Source organism: Puma concolor, chromosome D3 (assembly GCF_028749965.1).
Source record: "Puma concolor isolate L17-30 chromosome D3, mPumCon1.1.hap2, whole genome shotgun sequence".
NCBI classification, from domain to species: domain Eukaryota; kingdom Metazoa; phylum Chordata; class Mammalia; order Carnivora; family Felidae; genus Puma; species Puma concolor.
The window spans coordinates 49,748,775-49,776,406 of record NC_141678.1 but is presented as its reverse complement, the minus strand read 5'-3'; the positions used below and the strand labels follow the sequence as shown (position 1 = coordinate 49,776,406).

The following is a 27,632-nucleotide window of genomic DNA, read 5'->3' as shown; positions in this document are numbered from 1 at the left end:
TCTGGTATTTTGTTTATGTCTAAACAGACTATGACAAAGACCCAGAAAGAAAATAGAGAAAGGAAGAAGCTGAAAGAATATTTGAAGAAATAATGGCCAAAAGCTTCCCAAATTTGATAAAAACTATTAATATAAACATAAAGAAGTTCAACAAACTCCAAGTAAAAGAACCTCAAAGAAATCCACATCTGGAAATAGTATTGACTAACTGTCAAAGACAAAGACAAAAAGAGATCTTGAGGGGTGCCTGGGTGGCTCAGTCGGTTGGGTGTCCAAATTCAGCTCAGCTTATGATCTTGCCATTTATGAGTTTGAGCCCCACATCAGGCTCTGTGCTGACAGTTCAGATCCTGGAGCCTGCTTTGGATTCTGTGTCTCCCTGTCTCTCTGTCCCTCCCCTGTTCTCTCCCTGTGTCTCTCACTCTCTCTCAAAAATAAATAAACATTAGAAGAGAGAGAGATTTTGAAAGCAGTGAAAGAAAAGGGACTCATCACAGACAAGAGATTCACAATAGGGTTAACAACTCACTTATTAAAACCATGGATGTCTGAAGGCAATGGGATGTCATATTCAAAGTGCTGAAAAGGAAAAAAAATGGACAGCCAACAATTATATATCCAGGAAAACCATCCTTCAAAAATGTAGATGATATGAAGACAATACCAAATAAAAACTGACAGAATTTGTTAAGCAAATCTATGCTATAGACATGCTAGAGTCCTTTGAACTGAAATGAAAGAGCATTAGACAGTAATTCAAATCCACTTGAAGAAATAAACAACACCAAAAAAGGCAATTACATAGGTAAATATGAAGGAAAATATAAAGTGTTTTTCTGTTTGTAACTCCTTTCTCCTCCTATTTGATTCAAAAGACAGGATCATAAAGTGATAATTGTAAAACTGTTGATGGAGTTAAATGCCAAAAGTTGTCATTTTCATGACAATAATAATACAAAGAAGGAACAGGGAATCATGATATTGAAGAAATGTTTTGTGAAATTAAGTTGGTGTTAGTTCAAAATACATTATTTTAAGATGTCAATGTTAAATGCAACCTTCAGGGCTATAAGTAAGAAAGTAATTCAAAAGGTATAGTGAAAGTAAAAATGGTACTCTACAAAATATCTTTTAACACAAAAGAAGAAACCAATAGAGGAATAAAGTAATAAAATGACATAAGAGGTAGAAAACAAACAGCAAAATGATAGATATAAATCCCACTTTATCAAATATTATAATAAACTTAAGTGGACACCCCGATCAAAGGCAGAAACTGAAAATGGATTTTTAAAAAATATCTAATTGTATACTATCTACAAGAAACACATGAAATTCAAAGACATAAAGAGGTTGAAAGTAAAGATTGAAAAAGATATACCATGTATGCCAAAACCAAAAGGAGACTGGAATTGCTATATTAATAGACAAAATAGGCTTTACAATAAAAATTATTACTAGAAACAAAAAAGCACATTTTATAATGACAAACACATCAATCAATTCAGTACACATAACAATTAAAACACACATACACCAAAGAAAAATGTTTCAAAATATATTATGCAAAAACTAACACAATTGAAGGATGAAATGGACAAATCAAGATTAAGAGTTGGAGACTTCAATATTCCACTTCAATAACGTATACGATAAAATGGGCAGATGATTAACATAGACACTAGACTTAAACAGTACTTTAATCCAGTTAGACTTAATAGATATCTATAGAATATTCTATGCAACAATAGCAGACTACACATTTTTTTCAAAAGCACATGGAACATTTTTCAGGATAGACCCTATGTTAGGCTATAAAACAAGCTTCAATAAACTTAAAAAGAGAAAGTCAGCTAAAAGATGTTCTCTGATGGCAATGACATGAAATTAGAAATCAGTAATAGAAGAAAATGAGGAAAAGTCACAAATATGTGGAAATAGTATGTGAATAAATAACCAATGGGTCAAAATGAAAATCACAATAAAACTTACAGAATACTTTGAGATAAATGAAAATGAATACTAAATGTTAGGAGATACATACCAAAATTTGTGTGGTGCAGCTAAAACAGTACTTACAGGGGAAATTTATACCTATGAAGGTCTATATTTAAAAAACAAGTAAATATCTCAAAACAATAACCTAAACTTCCACCTAAGAAACTAGAAGGAAAAAAATAAACAACCCAAACCAAGCAGAGGAAGGAAAAATAAAGATTACTGTATAAATAAGTGAAATACAGAATAGAAAAAAACAATAGAGAAAACCAACAGAACAAAATTTCATTCTTTCAAAAATTCACCCAAGTTAACATTTAGCTATACTGACCACTAAAAAAAGAGAAGACACAAATTATTAAAATAAAAATAAAAGAGAAAGTATCAAGGGGCTCCTGGTTGGCTCAGTCAGTTGAGCATTCCACTCTTGATTTCTGCTCAGGTCACAATCTCACAGTTTGTGGGTTCAAGTTCCCATCGGGCTCTGTGCTGACAGCCTGGAGCCTGCTTGGGATTTTCTCACTCTCTCTCTCTGCCTCTCTGTCTCTCTCTCTCTCAAAATAAATAAATTCAATTTTTTTTTAAAAAAGATAAAATATCAATATACATCTTACATAAATAAAAAGCATTATAAAGAGTACTATAAAGATTTGTATGCCAGCAAATTAGATAACCTAAACTAATGGGAAAAAAATTCTAGAAAGAAACAAATAATCAAAACTGCTTCAGTAAGAAATAAAAACTTTTTTTTTTATTGATCATGCATCTTTATTTTTTTTTTTTGCTTATTATCTTTTTTTTTATTTATATATGAAATTTATTGTCAAATTGGTTTCCATACAACACCCAGTGCTCATCCCAAAAGGTGCCCTCCTCAATACCCATCACCCACCCTCTCCTCCCTCCCACCCCCCATCAACCCTTAGTTTGTTCTCAGTTCTCAACAGTCTCTTATGCTTTGGCTCTCTCCCACTCTAACCTCTTTTTTTTTTTTTTTTTCCTTCCCCTCCCCCATGGGTTCCTGTTAAGTTTCTCAGGATCCACATAAGAGTGAAACCATATGGTATCTGTCTTTCTCTGTATGGCTTATTTCACTTAGCATCACACTCTCCAGTTCCATCCACGTTGCTACAAAAGGCCATATTTCATTTTTTCTCATTGCCACGTAGTATTCCATTGTGTATATAAACCACAATTTCTTTATCTATTCATCAGTTGATGGACATTTAGGCTCTTTCCATAATTTGGCTATTGTTGAGAGTGCTGCTATGAACATTGGGGTACAAGTGCCCCTATGCATCAGTACTCCTGTGTCCCTTGGATAAATTCCTAGCAGTGCTATTGCTGGGTCATAGGGTAGGTCTATTTTTAATTTTCTGAGGAACCTCCACACTGCTTTCCAGAGCGGCTGCACCAATTTGCATTCCCACCAACAGTGCAAGAGGGTTCCCGTTTCTCCACATCCTCGCCAGCATCTATAGTCTCCTGATTTGTTCATTTTTGCCACTCTGACTGGCGTGAGGTGATACCTGAGTGTGGTTTTGATTTGGATTTCCCTGATAAGGAGCGACGCTGAACATCTTTTCATGTGCCTGTTGGCCATCCGGATGTCTTCTTTAGAGAAGTGTCTATTCATGTTTTCTGCCCATTTCTTCACTGGGTTATTTGCTTTTCGGGTGTGGAGTTTGGTGAGCTCTTTATAGATTTTGGATACTAGCCCTTTGTCCGATATGTCATTTGCAAATATCTTTTCCCATTCCGTTGGTTGCCTTTTAGTTTTGTTGGTTGTTTCCTTTGCTGTGCAGAAGCTTTTTATCTTCATAAGGTCCCAGTAATTCACTTTTGCTTTTAATTCCCTTGCCTTTGGGGATGTGTCGAGTAAGAGATTGCTACGGCTGAGGTCAGAGAGGTCTTTTCCTGCTTTCTCCTCTAAGGTTTTGATGGTTTCCTGTCTCACATTCAGGTCCTTTATCCATTTTGAGTTTATTTTTGTGGATGGTGTGAGAAAGTGGTCTAGTTTCAACCTTCTGCATGTTGCTGTCCAGTTCTCCCAGCACCATTTGTTAAAGAGACTGTCTTTTTTCCATTGGATGTTCTTTCCTGCTTTGTCAAAGATTAGTTGGCCATACGTTTGTGGGTCTAGTTCTGGGGTTTCTATTCTATTCCATTGGTCTATGTGTCTGTTTTTGTGCCAATACCATGCAGTCTTGATGATGACAGCTTTGTAGTAGAGGCTAAAGTCTGGGATTGTGATGCCTCCTGCTTTGGTCTTCTTCTTCAAAATTACTTTGGCTATTCGGGGCCTTTTGTGGTTGCATATGAATTTTAGGATTGCTTGTTCTAGTTTCGAGAAGAATGCTGGTGCAATTTTGATTGGGATTGCATTGAATGTGTAGATAGCTTTGGGTAAATAAAAACTTTGAACAGACTTTCTCTAAAGAAAATCGCAGGCTCAGATGACTTCACTGGTGAATTTTAAAACACATTTAAAAGAATAACAGTCCACCTGAATTTCTTCCCAAAAAAATGGAAATTTCAGGAAGGAATGTTTCCCAGTTCATACTACGAGGCTAGTTTTATACAATACCAAAACCAGGCAAAACATCACAAAAAAAGAAAACTGCAGACCAATATCTCTTCTGAACATAAATGCAAAAATTCTCATCAAAATACTAGAAAATTAAATCCAGCCATATATAAATAAATTATAAACCATGAGCAAGTGGGGTGTACACCAAGATTCTACAATTATTTAAGCATCGGATAATTAATGCAATACACAATACACAATATCAGTAGGATAAAAGAAAGATAAAAACCACATGATCATCTCAATAGATGAGAAAACACATTTGACAGAATCAAGCACACTTTCACGATTGAAACTCTCAAACCAGTGTTTATTTTGGCAACACATATAAAAATTGGAATGATACAGAGAAGATTAGCATAGCCCCTGCACAAGGATAACATGCAAATTCATGAAGCATTCCATATTTAAAAACAAATAAAGCAAAAACAAAAACAAAACCTCTCAAACCAGAAGTGAAAGCAAACTTCCTCAATGTGATAAATGGTTTCTGCAAAAAATTCACATCTAACACCATAGTCAATGGTGATTGAATGCTTTCCCCCTAAGATTAGGAACAAAACAAAAGTTTTCACTTTTACCATTTCTATTCAGCATTGTAATGGAAGTCTAACCAAGGTAATTGGGTAAGGAAAAGAAATAAAAGGCATTTAGTTTAGAAAGGAAGTGATAAAAAAAATTTCTATTTGCAGAAGGTGTACTCTTTTATATGTAGAAAATTCTAAGGAATTCATATTCCTTTATTCCAAAAATAAAACTATTAGAACTAATAAACGAGTTCAGCAATGTTGCAAGATATGAGATTAATATACAAAATTTGATTGAATTTTTAAAAAGTAGCAATGAACAATCCAAAAATGAAATTAATGAAACATTTCATTTGCAATAACAACAAAAAGAAAACAAATAATTAGTAATGAATTTTAATAAAAGATGTGTACAGTTTCTACATTGATAACTACAAATCATCCTTGAAAAATGCAAGAAAGACTTAATAAATGGAAAGATAGACCATATTCACAGATTGGAAGACAATGTTGCTGAGAAGACAGTACTCCCTGCATCAATCTACAGAGTCCATGCAATCTCAATTAAAATCTCACATGACTTGGGGTGCCTGGGTGGCTCAGTCCATTGAGCATTCAGTTCAGGTCATATCTCAAAGTTGGTGAGTTTGAGACCCACATGGGGCTCCCTGTCAACATGGAGCTCACTTTGGATCCTCTTCCCACCCCCGCTCTGTCCCTCCCTCACTCGTGTTCTCTCTCTCAGAAATAAACAAACATTTAAAAAAAAAATCCCAAGTGACTTTGCATAAATTGACAAACTGACACTAAAATTTGTATGGATGTACAAAGGACCCAGAATAGACAAAATGCTCTTGAAAAAGAAGAACAAAATTGGAAGACTTATACTTCCTGATTTCAAACTCACCACAAAGCTACTGTAATAAAAATAGTGTGGTACTGGCCTAAGGATAGATGTGTAGATCAATGGAATAGAATTGGCAGTCCAGAAATCCTTACATTTAAGGTCAATTGATTTCTACAACACTGCCAAGACAATTCAATGACCAGGCTGAGGGGAATATCTTTTAACCACTAAAATATTTAAAAAACAGTCCATTCAAAAATAGGCACATAATTTGAATAAGTATTTCTCGAAAGAAGATAAATGGTCAATAAGCACATGAAAAGATATTCAACATCACTGGTCATTAGGGAAAAGCAAATCAAAACCACAATGAAAACAAAAACAAAAGTAACACCTACTAAGATGGTTAAAATAATTGTCAGTTTGTAAAATGGTGCAGTCATTTTAGAATATAACTCTGCAGTTCTTTAAAATGTTAAACACAGAGTTACCTTATAACCCAGCAATTCCACTCCTCAGTATGCAGAACTGAAGACATACGTCCACATAAAGACTTGTACACAGCTGTTCATAGCAGCATTATTCTTTTTTTTCTTATTTTTATTTTTTTTATTATTAAGAGAGAGAAAGACAGAGTGCAAGTTGGGGAGGGGCAGAGAGAGAGGGAGACACAGAATCCGAAGCAGGCTCCAGGCTCTGTGCTGACAGTGCAGAGCCTGACATGGGGCTTGAACCTATGAACCACGAGATCATGACCTGAGCTGAAATCAGATGCTTAACTGACTGAGTCACCCAGGCACCCCACAGCAGCATTCTTAACAGACAAAAAGTGGAAACCCCCCAAATATCCATCAGTTGATGAACAGATAAATGAAATTTTGTATATCTACACAACTAAAATGTATTTATTGTAAATAAAAAGGAATAAAGTACCAATACCTGCTACAGTATGAATAAACCTTGAAAACTTTACGCTTGGTGAAAGAAGCCAGACACACAGGCCACATATTATTTGATTATAATTTTATGAAGCTTCTGAAATAAGCAAATCCATGGAGCCAGAAAATAAATTAATGGTTGCCTAAAACTGCGGTAATTGGAGGGAATGGGAGAGACTGCTAATGGGTATTAGGTTTTCTTTGGTGATGATAATAATGCTGTAAATGAGATAGTTGTGATGGTTGCCAAACTCTGTGAATGAACTAAAAAAACACTAAATTATACACTTCAAAAGAGTGAATTAAAGTATGTGAGTTATAGAAATAAAGCTCTTACAAGAAAACAAAACAACCAGTTCCTATATTGCTACTAGGTCACGGTAGAAACTGAGCTTCTAACCATTTGATAGCAGATAACCAAGTAGCCAGAAGTTACCATCATGACCCATCAAATAAAAGGTCAGATAAGCCCAGCAATACTCCACAGGGCTATATATGGGCCCTATACCATATGCTTCCTCTCACTCAGGGTAGTCTGGTTACTGCAACAGCTGAATGTCTGACCTGTCAGCAACATAGACTAAGACTGAGCCCCAGAACCATACTGTCCCATGAGAAGATCACTCAGCCTCTTGGTGGCAAGTTGAGGATTATGTTTTGTACCCAAGTGATTCACTTGAACATCTTTTCCATACTTCCATATCCAAATGCAACTAAATGTGTTTGTACTGAAACTAGAATCTGACAGAACATGCCAAAATAGGGCCTAGACCACTCTGGGATGTAAGTCTCTGTTAACCCACTAGATCAGCCACTTGGACCAGCATATGTATATGCTCGCTGAGGGAAGGAGAATCTAGAACAGGTGGAGAATCAATGAAATGACGCATATCAGTGACAGCAGCGTTTCTTAACCTCAGCACTCTTGACACTTTGCACTGAATAATTTTTTGCTATGGGGGCTGTTCTGTGCATTGTAGGACATTATGCCAGTAGCACCTCCAGATATGGTGATGGAAAATGTCTCCAGACATTGTCAAATCTCCCCCGATTGAGAACCATTGAATTACAGCATTGGGAACAAAAGCAGCAGTTGGAGTTCTAATTTGTCCAGCTAACCCTCCCCTCTTTGAAATTTTCCCAGAAATTGTAACCATTTAGAATCCTGTGCTTCAGTAGGTGTATTTGGCATAAGAAGAGAGCGGATCTGAGCAGTGACAGCGGTAAGCTCTAGTGGGCACTTTGGGTGTCCCATTCAGATCCCCTTTACCAACAGGTGCACCTCTCTCTCCTTGCTGTTAGTGTTATGACAATTCAAAGATGCAGTCTCCTCTGAAGAATTTCCCTTTGCCAAATGGAAGTTCCATGTTGGAAAGGCTACACCTCCACACCCTTCTAAGAGGGGCTAACTAATGTAATTTTAGCTGCAAACCTTCCTGGGAAACCTTCCCAGCCAAGGCCACATTCTGCAAATGTGTTCCCTTTGTCCCCTCCCGATTTTCTCATTGTCCTCCTGAGTATATTCAACCAATAAATCTCCTGACCAAGAATCTCCAACTCAGGCTCTGCTTCCCAGGACAAAAAAAAACACAATTATTTAATGCCTATAATGTCCAAGCATTCAACTCAGATTTTTTCATTCTTAATACCACTTAGTCTTCAGGGTAAGAACTAAATATTATTAGTCCTATATGACAAATGAGGAAAGAACCTCAAGAAGTGTGAGTTGTCCAAAGTTCCACCCTAAAAATGGTAGAACCACCATTTGAATCCAGTTCATGAATTCGAAGTTTATATTCTTAACCAATACACTAGTCTCTCTTTGAAGGTAAAGGGGACTGAAGATATTTATTGTTTTTCTCCTGGAAGGGTGACTCTTCTCCTTGCTGGAGTGGTTCCAAGATGTGTAAAGGACTATGAGCTCCTGTCTTGTGACTGAGTTCCTGCAAGGTTAATGTTGGAGATATTCTAAGGTTGAGCACTCCATCCTCAGTATCAGATGATATGTCCTCAGGCAAGAGGGTGTTTCTAAATTCCTGTAAGAATACTCTCTGGTTCTCTAGGGAGGAAAGGGAGTTTGACATTCAGTATTAGCTTCTATTCTGAGGAGTAGAAAGAGGATAATATGGGAAATTGCTTTCAAAGGCCTCTCACAATGGAAAATAAAAGTAAACAAGCGGCAGTAAACTGTGGCAACATCTGACTTTACAATCTATTTTACTTAATTATTTTAATAAGAACTTTAAAGCAAGATATATTGTCCATAAAGCTCCTGACAGTTGAGTGAGAGCCAAGTGAATTATAAACTTAAAAATATAAGTTTTATGGGAATTAGCTCCAGGCTATATAGGGGTTTGGGTGTTGATGAATATTTTCATTTTATCTAAAGAAAATTGTAATACACTTTTGCTTTAGTGAGAATTTGCATTTTATCTATGCATTTAAAATAAAGAGAGGCCAGTAAACATTATCATGTTACCTTGGGTAGATTTTGTTTTAATTGAAATGCCACCAAGAGATATAACTTCTTTGGATAGGAGGGTATTTTGTTGCGTCTGTTTGGTTTTCTTCTTCTTTTTTCTTTTTACCATTTATGATTTGGTGATTATTTTTAGCAGTACATGTAATAAAATTCGTTTAGTACTGTGGAACAAAAAATAACAATCCAGGTCAATAGAGAGATTTCCCATTTCTAAAGCCAATTTATTTTGAGGAAGGTATTTTTTGTTTTAGCAGTAGTGATTTTCCAGATTTTTCTAGATTTCCCAGATTTTCTTGCTAGATAACAGTCTTTTTCTTTAAATTTTTTTTTAATGTTTATTTATTTTTGAGAGAGAGAGATAGAACACAAGCAGGGGAGGGGCGGAGAGAGAGGTAGACACAGAATCTGAAACAGGCTCCAGGGTCTGAGCTGTCAGCATAAAGCCTGAGGTGGGGTTCAAACTCTGAAGGGCAAGATCATGATCTGAGCCGAAGTTGGATGCTTAACCAACTGAGCAACCCAGGCATCCCAAGACTTTTTCTGTGGGCTACAATATGGACCAATGAAACCAAGCATTGATGTAGTATGTATAATCTCAGAGGCGGAGGGAAAAATCTTCCATTTGAAAGTAGCCAACTTACTAGGGCACCTGGGTAGCTCAATTGGTTACACGTCTCACTTTTGCTATTGGCTCAGGTCAGGATCTCATGGTTTGTGGGTTCGGGTCCCACATGGGGTCCCACTGATAGCTGCAGAGCCTGCTTGGGATTCTCTGTCTCCCTTTCTCTCTGCCTCCCCCTCTTTCTCTTTCCTTCTACATAAATAAATATCAAAAATAAAATAAAAGCAGCCAACTTACACATGGCTGCAGATTTCCCAATTTTTTTCCTCCTCCTCTCATTCCAACCACACCTTCCTCAGAATCACTGCTGCCAGATGCCAGTGCCTGCTATTAATGGCTTCCTTTCTCTGCTCGGTACAGGACTTCCCAAATCCCCATCAATGAAGAATAAAAAAACCCATCAATAGATAATGAGACAAGAAAATATCAAAGGGTGACCTCTTACTCAGAAATCCCAATAACTTTTAGAAAGGCAAAGAATCAAGTCAGAGCTTCAAACAATCTGGAATATTCACACTAATCCATTGTAAAGTACAATTGTGTGTGGAAAGTGAATGGGAAAATAGGAAAATAGAATGGGAAAGAAAATATAAAAAACTAGTTTAACTTAGGGAAGCTGGTCTAGGAAAATAGACACCTAAGCAGAGCCTCCTCTCCAATTTATTTCTCCTCAGAATTTTTGGCTTAAAAAATTTTTTTTTTTTTTTACCAGTTCTTCACTTCTCCCTATTCCTAAATCCAAAACTGTGTTAATTAATTGGCACCAACAAATATCTTCCCCCCAAAATTTTTTGAACAATTTTTTATGTCTTGAGTAATGGCCTTATCATTTATTGTCAATGCCCTTTGAGCAAGTTCTTTAAGCAATCTGAACCCCTGTGTCCTCTGTAATACATTTTTTTAAAGATGTGAAATAATAGAGAAAATAAGCCTAACATAGTTCCAGACAAACTGTGAAGTTTCAGTAAGTTTTCTCTGTTAGCCTGAAGTGTATATCTGCTTTCAATCATTCACATTTTATTGTGAATTAATTAAATCAGAATGTATGCTTCTCGAATACCTTACTTATTTTAGAAATAGGAGTTTTAGTAGAAGTGCTTGTGAGAAGCTTAATGTACCTCAGAACAGCAAAAAGGTACTTGGGGCACCTGGGTGGCTCAGTCAGTTAGGCATCCAACTCTGGATTTTGGCTCAGGTCATGATCTCATGGGTCTTGAATTGGAGCCCTATGCTGGGCTCCACACTGACAGCATGGAGACTGCTTGGGATTTCTCTCTCTCTCTCTCTCTCTCTCTCTCTCTCTCTCTCTCTCTCTCCCCCCTCAAAATAAATAAATAAACTTCAAATAATAATTTACAAAGAACAGCAAGAAGGTACTAGATACCAGACAGAGAGAAGAGAGGGGCCCTCAGAGGTAGGGAGGGGCTAAGTAGAATGGAGTTACAGATTATAAAAAGGAAATTTTACCTAATTTTTACTTTTCTGAGGCTAGAAAGGGAGAAGAAGTACATCCATATTCTTTCTGTGCTAAAAGACCCTCTACACCCAGAATCTAATATTTGGGCACCTCATTAATATCACCCCTCATATCTGTTTTCTTAATAAAGTTTTAGATAAATAAAGTTTAGATGCATGCATAACCTGTTCATCATTGGAGACTAACTGTAATCAAAATAGCACCTGATTAAAATCTGTAACTCCAGGGCTGACACCATTAAGTGACATTTTCTTCATTTCACATGATTTTTAGTTTAATTGTACTGTGGAAGAGCTCATTGTTTCTATTGATCACTTCTGAGATTAGCTTTGATTTGGATTCTCCAGGATTCATTGCTAAACCATGGATATTTTTAGTTATGCTGAATGGCTTCCATACTATTTTTGAAATTATTAACTCAGCCTTCAGAATTTGAGTAAAAGAGTATCTCACACCGTGTTTCAAATGTGACCACTAACATGGATTCAGAAGTATTACAGAAAATTGAAACAAATAATTCTACCAGCCCTCACCATTCTAAGACCAAAAGTGAATTTAAAAAGTGGGCCCCATATCCTTATAACTATCTAATTCTGGGGATGATTCAATCCTTACATCGTCTTCCAAGATGCTAAGAATATAGTTCAATATTTCTGCCCCACTGCCCATCTTCTCCATCTCAATGCCATGGAGGTAGGCAAATTCTCACATGATATGGTATTATATAAAATAATCAGTCTTTGACAACTCATTTCAATTTATAAATATATTCTTTGGAATCCCCACCCTTTATAAGGTTTTCTAGTTTCCTCCTTATATGTTGCTGTAAGAATTCAATTTTATAAAGAATCTTTGACAGTATCCATGTAATGTTGCAAATTCATTCAGTAATGGTACAAATTTCATGAAGAAAGTGCCAGCAAAACAAGAAAAGTGCCATCAGTTAGTGTCACTGCATTTATAAGATCCATGAAGTGTAAGTGGGGAAAAAAATTACTGCACCAAGTCTCACAGAACACCAAGACTCATCAAGACTCTGCAGCATAAGAGTGCAATAATGGGTCACAGTCATGGTCAATTGAAACATTTTCTTCCCTTGGGAACAACTGCACATGACATAAATTGAGAACTCTATTTTTTTCTCAGCTATTAAATGAACTTGAAGAAACCTGGATAGTTTAATTGTTTCCCTATAGCACTAAGAACTATGTAAGGAATAATGAAAATAAGAGCACTTGGGGATAGTGTAATAATTCTGATTTTTAAAAAAAGTTTTAAAAATGTTAGTCCATGCAAGACACTAAACAGAAAATGATCTTGATGGTGTGGATTTATTTTTTATTCTCAATGAGATCCTATTTTAAACAAGGTGCCTAGTGGCTTGGCATGCTGCCAATACTTGACAAAGTGGCAAACCAAATAGCACTAATAGGTGGAAACTTCCCTCAAACGAGGGGGAAAAAAGCTCTTAAGAAATAAAGCCCTTAGTGCAAAAGGGGAACATGATCAGAAAAATAAAAAGGTCCTCAAGGGAAAAGAAAAAAAAAAAAACTAGTGAAAAATATGGGTATAAATCTTACCCAAGCCCAAGGTAAAGAGAATCAGTTCAAAACTTTAGAGCATATGTGGAATAGATTGTTAATACTCAGATTCTACTCTGTCACCTCTTAGTTCTGCTTTATCTACCAACAAAACAGCTCCATGTGTCTATCATTCAATCATTCAGTCACCTAGATTTATGTGTTGGACTTTGTCCTAGGCACCAATGATACAGTAGTAAACAAACAAACAAAACAAAACAAAAAACCCACAAAAACAAACAAACAAACAAACAAGAAAACAACAGTGAAAGAAACAGAAACAGGAGTCAAGATGGGTTGTTTATGCTTTACTGGGATGAATGTTGGATCTTATGGTAGCCCATAGGAGTATAAACCCTAGGGTGGGATGTCAGAAAGGTGTTCTCAAAGGAAAATCAGTGAATAGTTCAGTCATGTAGAAATACATGTGTCAACATCCAAGAGACAGAGAAAGAGAGAGAGAGAAGAAAGAAGTGTATTATGGTCAGAACTTTGAGTTCGATGACAGTAGCAGAAGAAAAGGTAAGAGAGAAAAGCAGTAACAAAGTAGCATGGAATTCTTTAATTGCAAATCCCAGGAACCAAATTTAAAATAACATAAGCAAGAAGTAAAAAGACAGAAACTTCTTAAAATTATGTTGGGATATCTTAAGTGTAAGTTGAACAACCATCCATGAGAAGGGAGGGAGCACATTTGGGTCTTAACTCGAAGAAAGGCGAATACCATCAAAACTATCTTTAGCTCTCGTCTTGCCTCTTTCTTCCAGTTGTCTTCATTATTTTCACTGCTTTGTGCCCTAGCAGAAAACATGGATACCAATAGCCCTTGAGTTTTCTCTGTAGGATTCAACCCTTAGAGATTATAACTGATGTTTTTCTTAGTTTTAGGTTCAAAAGTTTTGGGAAAGTACACTGAAACACTCATTCTTTATTCCCGTTAGTTCATTCTTCTACCTGTGTGCTACTCTGTGCCGAGCACTTTTTCACGTGTTGAGTCCATGTGATGAGCAAGACAGATAAACTCATGCTTTCAAGCAGCTCACATTCTAGTAGGAGAAAAGAGGCAGTAAATAAGCAAATGAATCCAGGAACAATGCAGTTTTAGGTAGTGGTAGGTGTCAGGGAAGAAATAGAAAAGAAAGATGGTGGAGAGATTGTGTGAATTAAGGAAGGGAACATTGGTATCACCAAAGAGATGATGTTTGAACTGATCGGAGTTGGGGAAGAATCAGCTCCTGGGAACACCAAGAGGAAGAGCATTTTAAACAAAGGAAACAGCAAATGCAAAGGTCCAAATAAAGGAAACACGTGGCATGTTCCAGGAGCAAAACAAAGGCCAGTGAAGCCAGGGTAGTGAATGAAGAGAAGAGTGGTAGGTTATTGGTCACAGATAAGATTAGGAGCTGGAAAGTATACACACTTATTAGGTCTTGTAAAATCAGTTTTATTCTAAGTAAACTAAGAAAATATCTTAGGTGACAGGATTAGGAGAAATAGTAAAAGCAGGAATACCAACTCTAAAGCATTTGCAGTAATTCAGGCAAAACATGTTGGAGCTTAAACTATGGTAATATTAGTAGAAATGGAGAGGAGTATATGGATTTGGAAAAACATTGGGGAAATAGGGCCAAAAGAGCTTGATGATGGGTTAGAAGTAAAAGGATAAGGGAATTAGAAAACTCGTAGGTCCAGAGAATAAGTGAGCAACTGTGTGGGTGGGGATACCATTTGCTAAAATGGAAAATTCCAGAAGATGAATAGGGTACTTTTTACGGGGTGGGCAGGTGGGCAGGGTTGGAGGAGTAGCAGAAGTTATATTTTTGGCTATATTAGGTTAGGTTGTAAGGCCTATTACACACTCAAGAAAGTTATTAAAAACTTAGATAGACACAACCTTAGAACCTAACACTGTGAGTGTAGTCTCACTTTTTTTTTTTTTTTAATGTTTAGTTATTTTTTGAGAGAGAGCAGGAGACAGAGTGCAAGCAGGGGAGGGGCAGAGAGAGAGGGAGACACAGGATCCAAATCAGGCCCCAGGCTCTGAGCTGTCAGCACAGAGCCCAACGTGGGGCTCGAACCCACAAACCATGAGATCATGACCTGAGCCGAAATATGGTGCTTAACTGGCTGAGCCACCCAGGCGCCCCTCACTTTTTCTTATCCTTGCTAAATCTAAAATGATAGCAACTATATCATTTGGGGGTTAGGAGGAGCAACTGTTTCCAAAAGAATGGTAAGGAATTGGTAAATATATATGCCAAACACAAATGTATACACACACACACACACATACAGGTACATGTATATGCATATATGCACACATACACATATTTTCGTATATACTCCACAGATACACACACTTACCTTATATGTGTCTTTCTTTCTATCAATCTATCTCTATGTATGTGTATATGAATTCTGTTTGGACTATAGCAAAAGCATGGCTCACATTGAAAGAAGAAGGGGAGGAGGTATAGACTAGCTGTCTTATAACTGAACAACCCTGCATGTCCCATCTGGCAGCCGTTTGAGTCAGCCACCTTTAACTCAGAAGTTGTCAGCAGTGATGGGGAAGAGGGGTGTTACATGAAATAAATATACATTGGACATCTACTATATGCTAAGTTGTGTGCACACCCTTCTCTACACGATTATAGGTAACTAAATTGAAAAGTTCTATCATTTTCGATTCAAAATTTAAATACATCTCCCAGAAGAAGAAGAAGGAGAAGAAGGAGAAGGAGAAGGAGAAGGAGAAGGAGAAGGAGAAGGAGAAGGAGAAGGAGAAGGAGAAGGAGAAGGAGAAGGAGAAGGAGAAGGAGAAGGAGAAGGAGAAGGAGAAGGAGAAGGAGAAGGAGAAAGAAAAGAAAAAGCCACCCTAGCCAAAAAGATGGTTACCATTTCAAATCCTGAAGACTTGTCAGGAATGTCCTACACAGTCAACCCTTTCTGTCTCACCCACCAAGGACATTTATAATTCTGACAAGATGTCTCTGTCTTTCAGAACATCCCTGCAGGAGGTTGTCAACTTTAAAAAATGGTGCACTAAATAGAAGGGGGGAAAGTAGTTAGTGTGCTTGTTTCCATGGACTAAAGTTCATAGAAAAATTCTGGACTCCTCTCCAAATGCTATTGACAACTGGTGTGACATATAATTCGTGCTGGCTCCTTTTATTTTCAAGAACATTTCTCTTCCTTAGAAATCTCTCTAATGAATGCTTTTGGGATTGATTATTCTCTCCCCTGGCAATCCCTTTTGCATTTGTACAATTCAATTAGATGACATATGTTAAGTATCTATATTTGTGCTTAATGCATAATAGATGTTTAATTGATGGTAGCAAATTGTCAAATGTGTGGTTAGAGTCACTTGCTTAGATTTAAGATTTTAGGTTTTATAAAAGCTGATTTCCCAATTACATATTTTATGCTCTGTGCTACCTCACAAATGTTGGATATTTATAATTTCTGCCTATTTTGAGTCCATATATGTTAATTATTATTGTTCTTTCAGAACCTTTCCTGAAACAGCCCCCAGTGGAAACCTAGATTTACTTTGCAGGCATTGACCCTCAGTCCAATGGACCCAATCCAATGCCATACCAGAGAGAGTGCTAAAATCATTTCTTTACCTGAAAGGAGCCAGGAAAGGATTAGTTCCTTCTCTAAGTAATTTTATAAAAAGCTCTTTGTGTTTTCCTTATAATAATAATATGATTTTAAGCATATTTTAGAACAGAAACTTGTCATTTCCATTGAAAGGAATTTTTCTCAAGGTAAAAATAATAGATTATCACCATAAGAAACATGGAAAGCAGAAAACATTAAAATCTGGAAGGATGCTTTGCCTCAAACCTCTTCTTTTTCGGGCTTCACCTAAATCTTCCTGGCCCCCGTGCTTAGGAGTGAACACAGTGGAGTAGCCACAGGGCATAGCGCATTCTGCCTTTTGACAGATGGGTGCCTGAGAAACTTGTACTTTTAGCTGTATTCACATTACAAAGCCATAACTCCTGTTTTGACAGCCAAGATGTGTAGCCGTTCACTTTAGTTATGAGATTAAAAGTTCATTTTTTACCTGGTTCTGTGCCAATGTTTAGTTTTGTCAATTTGGGCTTGCTAAAGTGAAAACTGTATCAAAACTCCTTATTCCAAGTGACAGCAGTTAACTTGACTAAGAGAATGATTTTAATTTGTGATACATTTTGCTTATATAAAGATGTATTAAAAACCCTTTTTAAAAATAGTTAAAACTGTTTAGTCAACAGTAAGACCATAGTTAATAGCCCTGTGCTGCACATTTGAAAGGTGCTAATACAGTAGATCTGAAAAGTTCTCATCACAAGAAAAAGAAATTTGTGGTAATGGATGTTAACGAGATATCATGTGGTGATCATTTTGCAGCACATACAAATATCGAATCATTATACCGTACACCTAAAACAAATGTTATATGTTAGTTAATCTCAAAAAAATAATAAGATAATAATAAATAAAATGAGATTTGTTTCAGCAAGATTAGGCATAGAAAGGATGAACGTGGTGTGTGATATACATAATTCCAAAGAAACAAATCCTTGCAGATATTAAAGGGCTAGATGATTTAAGCATATTTTTATGAATTCTTCTTAGATTTGTGTGTATTTAACATAGTGAACACATTTAATCCGTGGGAGTTCCATGCCTCTAGACTTATGGCAATTCTACATCAAGAGCTTTCATTCTACTCCTTACAAAAAATTGAGGATTCTATAGCCATAGTTGTAGAATTGTTATTATCAAGGAAGTAGTGATAACATATTTAACTTTTTACCTTAATACACATCACTACTTAGTGACCCATCTGTGAACTTGTCAGCCCTTAAATTAGAGGGAGAATTTCATTCTGCAGCATTTGAATTAGCTGCTTCTGCTAATAACTGGCTTCTCTTACAGGGGGTGCAAGTGAACAGAGCTCTGGAATCATAAGCACTCTCATGGACAACAGTGACAATAACAAAATTCCTCTCATGATTAGACTACCAACTAAAATGGTGTTTGAGGATTAGAATGGAAAGCTCACTGAAGACGAAGGCAGGGCCCAGGTTCCTTCTTGCAGAATGCATTTGAATGAATATCAAATACATGAATGCTACAAGATGTTGTTTTTCTTGTTTTTGTTTCCTCTGGGTTGCTTTCATTCTTACTAGCAGCATGGATAACAGTAATCGCCTAAATTTTCTTTGACTGACCACCGATGATCTTCACGCAAAGTGGAAAATTAATTCAAAGCGTGTTCATTAAATTTGGTCATTCAGAATTTATGGACTTAGACAACCAACATGCCAAAACCAGGAATAGGATCACAAATTTTTGGAGTGAAGCAATTTAGAATTGACCTAACTGTAAAGAAGCTAATTATCCCCAGAAGCAACTAATTCGAATGCTGCGGAATACCACTTTCCTTGTAGGTTGACACAGTATGGTCTAAGTCACCAAATAGTAATAAGCGTACTAAAGCAAGAATATATTATTACTGATTCCTTAAAACAGTAATTTTATAACTATGGCTATGTAGTTCTATGGCTTGGAGGTAAAGAAAAAAGAGAATGCATTTTACGTATTTCAGTAGGTAAGATTGGTAAAATAATTAAAAGTAAAAGTAAGAAAGACGAAGAATAGTGTAGACAAATAATATTGTAGAATTCTACTCAATTATATTCTATAGAATTGCATTCTCTTGTGTAGGTTATATATTTTTTTCTACTGTATACATTCAACTGTAATCCCATGTTATATTTATATTTATGTTTATAATCCCATGTTTTAAAACATCAGAAATTACTATGTTATCTCACAGAACTAATCCACCTTCTTTGCTCCCTGTCTGGGCTATACATTATCCCAACACACAGTCTCTAGGCACTGGGTAATATAGTGTTGTCTCTGCATGTGTTGGCTTTGAAATTATACAGGATGGGTCCAAATCCTGATTCTTCCACTTACTCTGTAAGACTGGACAATTTCCTTAAAACTCTCTGTACTCAAGTGTCTTCATCTGTAAAATGGGAATAAGAAGACTCCATACCTCACACCCATTGTTGGCAAGATTAAATAATTAACACATCCAAAGATTTAGGACCACTTGAACAGACATTATATGCTCAATGGTTGTTGTTATCTTACAGAAATAATTGGGTTTTATTTTCATAAAATAAAGGAATGATTAAAATTTTTAACTTAGATATGATGCCTAGAAACAATGATTTAGGGTACAACACTTTATATTTGGTCAATACTTTATGATAGTTTTACACTGTGATCCCTAATTTGACATTGTAGAATGTGATATTTGACCAATTACTTCTCTTTTTTAGAATTCCAAGATGAAAAGTGTCCTGAGGAAATTCCTTTGTTTAACAGAGGTATTAGTAGAAAGGAAAAAGCCCCTGTGTGAGAACACAATTAATAATCCTACTGGAGGTCAACGGGTCATACTTGTCACAAAATAATTTGAGTGTCAGATTGAGAGATCAGATCCAACCCTTTAATTTTATAAATGAGAAAACAGAATCAGAGAGATTAAATAGTTCACCCAGAGTCACTCAGCTGGTTACTGAGAAGCAGTGTGTCAGAATTTATTAAGAACATTTTATTGCTAACTGGGTGATCTCCAGCAAATTTCTTAACCTCCCTGGGCCCCCTTGCCTTCAATGGTATAATGAGTAAAACCTAAAAATATGGTTGTTGGAAAGATTGGCATATATATTGCATGGGTAACACACGGGCAAGCTTTCACGTGGCCTTGTGTCTTCCTGAGACCCAGAGAGGAAATCCCTTGCCAAATAGAGAAATAAGCGAGTGCAGACTGTCATCATTGCAGGAAAACGACTGCTGCCAGCTGTGGGCAGGGAACAAGGGGTATGTGGAGTTGTTCTAGCAGTTTGTGTCCCTAAGAAGCTAAACGCTTTCATATTCTTTCAACATACATTTATCGGGCACTTAATGAGGCACGGGTACTGTTCGCAGTGCCGGATACACAGCAGCGAACAAAACCCAAAGTGTTTATGGAGCTTGCATTCCGGTGAAGGGGAGGGCGACCATAAACAAACAAAGAAGAAAATCAGATGATGTGTTAAAATGGGATAACTGCTCTGGAGGAAAGGAGGCAGGGAAAGGTAACAAGGAGTTACTGTGTCTGGGGAGGAAGATAAGATGCATTTTAAGTCAGATGATCAAAGAACACGAGGATCCTTGAGCAAACCACTTTGGAACTGATTGTTTCACAAGGGAGGGACTATCTCTCTCAGAAAGATGTGAAAATCCCGGCGTCCAGTGCATTGAGAGTCTTATCTGCAAGAATATGTATCACAGCTTTATTTTTATAATGGCAAGAAAACAGAAATAACATAAAGCCCCAACTGAAGAGTTTGTTAAATAAAATATGGGTGGGAAAAAATTACATAATCTTTTAAAATTGTGTTGTGAAAGAAAATTTAACGACACGGGTGTGTGCTGTATGGCTTCAAAAATATATATGCCATATGTTCCCGCTTTCTTCAGTAAATTTTCTCTCAGATGAGAAACAGTGCAATGGTATTTCATAAAGTGTTGATAGTATCAAGGAGATGTGACAGAGACTTTTAACTTTTTAAAACTTTTTCCCCTGCATTTTGTAGTAGAATCGAGTATTGACCTGTGGTAAATAATAATACTAATACTAACTGTATAAAAAGTAAAATAATTAAACTGAAAGAATCTAGAAACTGCACTTTGAGAAACATCTTCATAAGATGTGGAAATAATGTTTATCAAATTTAAAGATCATATGATCTGAAACGATGAGTTAACACAGTGCGTGAAGAAGCAAAATTAGAAGTTGTTTTGACAGACCAGAACAAGGACCAAATATATCAAGATGGACTTTATTAAAAATAAATTTGAAATCTCCATTTGGGCTTTAAAAAAAATCGGTTAAAGACGTACCGAGCTGGGGGATCCATTCGACAGCAGCTCATGCAAGGAAGGACCTGAGCGTGTTAATGACCACAACTCAACATGAGCTCACAGTGTGACACAGCTGCTTAGAAGCTAATCAATTTTTGCATTAATTAATATGCTTCTGGTGTCAGCACTGGGAACATAAGTGATCCTCCGTGGACTACATTGGTCAGTGAAAACTGGGGGATGAAACACTGTCACTGCGTCTTGCTTTTGTCCTTCACAGCACGACTCATGCTTGCGACTCACTAATTTATGCAAGTGCTGGCTGAACATCTGTGGTCTCTGCTGGCCTATAAGCTCCCTGAGGGCAGGCAATGTACCTTCACCGCTTACTGCTTTATCTCCGGTGTCTAATGTCGACACAAAAAATTGGAGCCCGCTGTTTTAAATATTGCCAGTTTCAGTAGCCTCATTTATTTATTCTATTTAATAACACTTATATTGTGTTCATATGTGCCAGGCATAAGTCTAAGTCCTTTACAGACACATATTAATTCGTTAATCTTCATTACAACCATGTGAGGCACGTAGATAGGGATGCTTGGATAGAGAGAGGTTAAGAAACGTGCCCAAGCTGGGAAGTGGCTAAAATCTGAACCCAGACACTCGACACTCTGCTGACTTTCAAAAACACAACTCTGAAAAAAGCTATGTCTCATCTGTATGAGGTTGACCAGGAAAAGGATTCTAAGAAACACATCATATTGAAATGTTTGAAAGAAATGGACCGATACAGGCTAAAAACAAACCAAGAAACAGAGGTGATAGGATCATTTGACTTCAAATTGGGAAGAGCTTCGGTGTCTGGGTGGCTCTGTCAGTTGAGCCTCTGACCCTTGATTTCAGCGCAGATCATGATCCCAGGGTTGTGGGATTTAGCCCCGTGTTTTGGGCTCCACGCTGAGCACGGAGCTTGCTTACTATTCTCCCTCTCTCCCTCTGCCTCTCTCCCCACCTCACATGCTCTCACTCCCTCAAATAAAAGAATAATAATAATAATAAATATATAAAATATAAACTCTTATTTAAAAACAAAACAAAAAAACAAATTTGCAAGCACTTCCATGTAAAATGATGAAAGTGAATGAAATGCCCTATGTTTAGGGGAATGAAATCCCTTATGCCTGCATCCCAAATTACCCGGGCAGTTGTAGCAACACAATTATGAACAACATTCTCTTTCACTCTCAAAATATTCTAAGTTAGACAATCAATTATTCTCTTCTCCCCAAGTATATGGCTTAAAAGAAGATTCTACATCATTTGGACATTGATCTTTACAAAAGCCCTGTGTAGTTGATTGATATCAATATTATTATACTATTCCCCATTCTACATCCTGAACAAAACCTACAGAATTGTTCCAAAACACAGCACCAGTTAGTGGCAGAGCTGTGGTTTGAACCCAGATAATCTGATTCAAACTATACACTCTTCTCTGTCTGCTTGGTTGAGTAACTGAACTTGCTCTGTATTGCTACAGAATCTAGCAATTCTAGATTCAGAATCCTAGCTCTGCAGCTAGGATAAGTAGGTAGAAGTTCCTAAGAAAAGATTCATCCCCAAATGAAGTACCACATTTTAAAAACTGAATGAATGAACTTCCTAATCAATCAGAAACTTACTGGAAATTGCCCAAGCCCGGGACTGAATGGGCATGGGGCGAGTGTTTTTACCAAGGGCACCGCATGCACCAATACAGACCTGTGAGCTTCTCAGAATGTGGGACATCAATTTCTGGTGGGCAATGAACCATTAGCAGATCATGAGATAATTTTCAACACTATATGGACACAGCATTCAAAATCACTAATATGCCTAATGAGACCTTTTGATTCCCTTTTCAATTATAGTTTTAATCCATCCACTACTACCTAGGAGAAAGCCTCAGATTGGTGCTGATATACCTTTAATACTACTCAAACATGCTAACCCACTTTTTGACGAGAGTAGTAGGTTCTAAGCTTTCAGAGGCAATGATAGCCATTCAACTAGATCTGATATTATTGTTCTATCTCCACTGAATTTATTTTGGTTTTGGATTTCCTTTTATAGCAGTGCTATAAATTTTACTTTTAAAAATAAATCTACATAAATAAGTAAGTCAACCTAAGTAAAAACATTAGCTGGTTTATATTAAAATGTATGGTAGGGAGAAAAACAGACCCTCCCCCAAAGATGTCTATATCCTAATCCCCAGAATTTATGTATATGCTACTTTATATGGAAAAAAGGAAAAACTTGCAGATGGGATTAAGGTTAAGGACTTTAGGATGCGGAGATGATCCTGGATTATCTGAATGTGCCTGGTCTAATCACTTGAGTCCTTAAGAACAGGAAACTTATCAGCTGTGGTCCGAAAGAGACAGGAGGACAAAAGAGGGGCAAAGAGATGCAATCCTTTGGCCCCTGCTTTGAGGATTATGGAAGCAGGCCATGAGCCAAGGAATGGGAATGGTCTCAAAGATACAAAATGCAAGGACGTGGATCGTCTCCTAGGGCCTCCAGAAAGTAACACAGCCCTGCCAAACCCTGATTTGAGCTTATGAAAGTCATGTCCAAATTTTGACCTACAGACATAAAAGACAACAAATTTGTACTGTGGAAACCATCAATTTTTTGAATTTTTTTTTTTTTTTTTACAGCAGCAAAAGGGAACTAAAATACAAGGGTATAGGGATAGGTAACGATTGTGAGAATGTTTGAACAACTGAAGTTTAGAAAACAATCCTTCAGGATGGTTTATAAATGTCTCTTCCAATCCCGAGATGTTCTGCTAACATTCTGTCACCTACCAGATTTCTGTTCCTCCCAATAGGTAATTTAGTGTTTCCTGTGCTTTCATAGACATTCCAAAAAGTAACTTAAAAACAGTGAGAATTATTCATGTGAAAAGAAATCTTGGTTGGGAAAAGTGCAGTCGTTTTTAGGGATGTAGTGTTGTATGTAGAGATGTATGTATGACAATCTTACTTACAATCACATTATCTTTATGTGAATTCCCTTGATGTCGAGAGTTATCCACTTGTTCTACACTAGTGAGTTTTATTATCTATGTACCACAATACTTTTCTTTAAAATATATATTGGGTATTCTCAATTTATAGATTAATCTAAGGAACTTTCTGCTCTACTTGATATGAAAAGCAATCAAACTGCCCCAATAAAACAGAAGTTGAATTTGATGGCATACGGTTAGTCAGTGTTACATTGCAGGAGAAACCAATTAGATTTAACCAAGTCTATTCACTCCAAGGTATTTTGTTCTGCCATTCCAAAAATTCACAGCCTACAAACTCATGTTTAATTACATTAGTACATGACATATATGGTTCATGCAATAATTAACCACTTACCATTCATCCTTTCTCTTTTGACTTGATGACGCATGTTGACATATATGAAAATGTCTTCAGGAGAGAAATAAGGGTTAATAAAAGATGGAGGGATATGTGCACACTCCACATAGTGTGACTGATTATATGTTACACATGTAATCTGTAGGCCGGTAAAGCAGGACATGCGTATAGCCTGTGAATACATAATCAGAGTCATTAAAAGAAAGTTTGCCATCTCACAATGTTAATCAAATGCTATTTGACCAATTTGCTTCCAGCAACTAATGGAGCAAATTGATGTCAGCTAATCTTAAATCTACAGAGGAGCATGTTCTAGAATTGGAGTTGTTCTTTTTTTTAATTTTTCATCTTTCTTAGGCTGAATTCATTTATCTTAAAGAAATGTATTTGAATGCTAATGCCATTGAAATAATACCTGAGAGCAGATTTGAAAATGGCAAGTTATAATTTATTGTGGCTATGGAGGAGTGGAATGGTCACAAGATCTCCAAAAATGCCTGTTATGATGTGGTCAGAAAAGTGTTGCCAAGGACACAACTCTGATTCATCATCTTCAGGGTACTACAGTACCATACTTCACTCACAGGCCACAGACTGAAATAAGAATGGAAAATTGATCTTTTCCCCTGAAAAATAATGTAATCAATTTCTGGACTTAATTTTAAAAAGAAAATGTCAGACTCTTTTAGTCGAGAGTGATTTGACTATGTATTAGCCCTGATCCATATTATTGGGAAATACACATTGAACCGTTCACATGATACAAAGCTAACTGAATTTTTGTGCTTTCACCACTAAGAACAATGTAAAATATCCTTTTTCTTGTTTTTTAATATGTGTTATTCCTGACCTAAGTAGAAATTCCTTTGAAGTCATTTGGCATTGTTTTAGAATAGAGCTAATATTACCAGAATCCTGGGTTCTAGCAAATCATTAATTAGTTGGTAATTGATATGGATTCACTGCAGGAATCTTCCAGATTACTTCTAAACCCTTAAATAGTCAAACTTTGTAAAATATGCTTGTATATCTATTGCCTCTTTCTAAAATATCTCCAGTTTCAGATAGAACACAAGCAACTTGATAAAATCACCCAACAGTGTCCCACCTTCACCCAGTTGATGTATTGTAACAACACCAGACTCTCATTCCCTGAAAGCAGGAGCTGTCTGTCTGGAGTTGTAAGATAGAGACGGTGGTTCTTGTTTTACTGAAGTATCCTCAGTGGATAGTGTCAGTGAAATTCTATGTATGCAGTTGTTTTACATAGGTTCGTAACCTATTCTCATCAGAGAATAGTGTTTGTTTTATATTTAAAGAAAAAAGAGTTGAGTTGACTATAAAGTGAGCATGGAAACATCTTCTCAAGGCCTATAATAATAAAATGCTTTTAGCTCAAAGACCAAAACTCAATTCTCTTAGATGTCTGCTTCTTCTCCATCTCTGTCAAGTATCCTTGGTCCCAGGAGTGAGGCTATACTAGTTGGCGTGGGGAAAACCTGGTCCAATTTGTATATTTTGGTTAAACATGAAATTGGGAAATATGTTAAGTGTTGAGGTCCTGACTAGAATCAAGGGACCCTTTATACTAGTTTCTCATTACCAATATAGAATGTACACCTGCCTCAATAACCAAGTTTTTTCATAGACAGCACAATACTCAGACACACATATTTGATGTTTCGATTTATGTCATTTTGAAGTATTGAAAGCCTTTTTCAGAAAAAAAAAATCTCAAGAGTTCTCAGTAATATCTTTGGTATTACTACATAACTCCCATAAGCCTTACAGACATATACTTATTTTATGCTCTTTTTTAGTAGAAATCGATAATTCTGTTTTCGGTGAGGATAAGATAATAGATACATGCTATGCTTGTAAACTATTAGCACTGTTCTAAAAAGGAAATAAATATAAACTCACAGCTGCTTCCAAGACAGTATATTATTAGATCTTAATATTTAACTTAGTTTGCTCACCAAAATCGATTTGCTCTTGCTGTTACGACTCCTTCCAGGTGGTTGTCTGCTTTAAAGAAATATGCAATTAAATTAGTTCAGGAATGTTCTATGCCTAAATTATATTTGCTATTTTTATTTTTATTTTGAAGTGCCCTGAAGTGCATCATTTCATTTGGCCTCTGAATGCAATAGCATGGCTTCCCTGCCACGTGTCTCATTTCTCAGAATCTCAGTCAACAGAGAAAGCAACAAGATGATTGAACCTTTTCACTGGAGATGTCTCCTGCACAGATGTTCTCCCCACCCAGATTACCAAACAGAAGCCATGTTTTTGTTGAAAACGATGCATTTCTAGCCTTCCTCAAGGAGTCCTTTAATATCATAGATCCTTTAGCCTTGAGGATGCTTTCTTTTGCCAGAAGCAAAGGTGACAGATTCTATCATTCAAGTAATTTAATCTTATGCTTCTTACACTGATTTTTGACAGATCTTTATTCATACTTAAGGTAAACATTCTCGGGGCGCCTGCATGGCTCAGTCGTTTGAGCGTCCAACTTTGGCTCAGGTCATGATCTCACAGTTTGTGGGTTTGTGAGTTTGGGACCCACATCAGCCTCTGTGCTGACAGCTTGGAACCTGGAGCCTGTTTGGATTCTGGGTCTCCTTCTCTCTCTGCCCCTCCCCCCCCCAAAAATAAAAAACATTAAAAAAATTTTTTAAGGTGAACATTCCCAAACTCCGTATTCCCTCAAATATTTCAATTTCTTTTCTTTAAGATTTTTTTTTAAGTAATTTCCACACCTAACATGGGGCTTGAACTTACAAATCTGAGATCACGACTCAGCTGTCTGAGCCAGACAGGTGCCCGAAATGTTTCCAATGTTTAAGGCTCATTCCCTAATTCTTTACAGGGATTGTTTTTAAACCCCAAACCTCTACTCAACTTAGAATCCTTGAATGATATACGTTTGGATCAGCTTTCTGCTCCTGTGTATAAAGCTGGTGTCTTTTGGTAATATAAATTTCTGAGATTCAATGTGCCCTTCTGCACTTCCTCCCTTAAAAATAAAGGAAATATCACTACAATAAAGCTAAAATTACAGCAGTTATGTGATTGAGTGCACTGTGGCTTCTTCAATTCCTTGCTTTGGCTTGTTTTCTCAGTTTTATCCAAAAACTACATTTTTGTATTTACCACATATACCGTCTTTACCAGGACTGGATGTTCATAGTCAGGATGGGCATGAACCTAAAAGGTGTGACTTCAG

General features: G+C 36.7%; 1 non-coding gene across 1 annotated transcript; it reads left to right on the top strand.

Moving 5' to 3' along the window:
• The first annotated feature begins 4,894 nt into the window (after positions 1 to 4,894).
• LOC112868470 (U6 spliceosomal RNA) lies at positions 4,895 to 4,999 on the top strand. Its single transcript, XR_003224294.1, has one exon. It is a non-coding gene; the product is annotated as a U6 spliceosomal RNA (small nuclear RNA).
• The last annotated feature ends 22,633 nt before the right edge of the window (positions 5,000 to 27,632 follow it).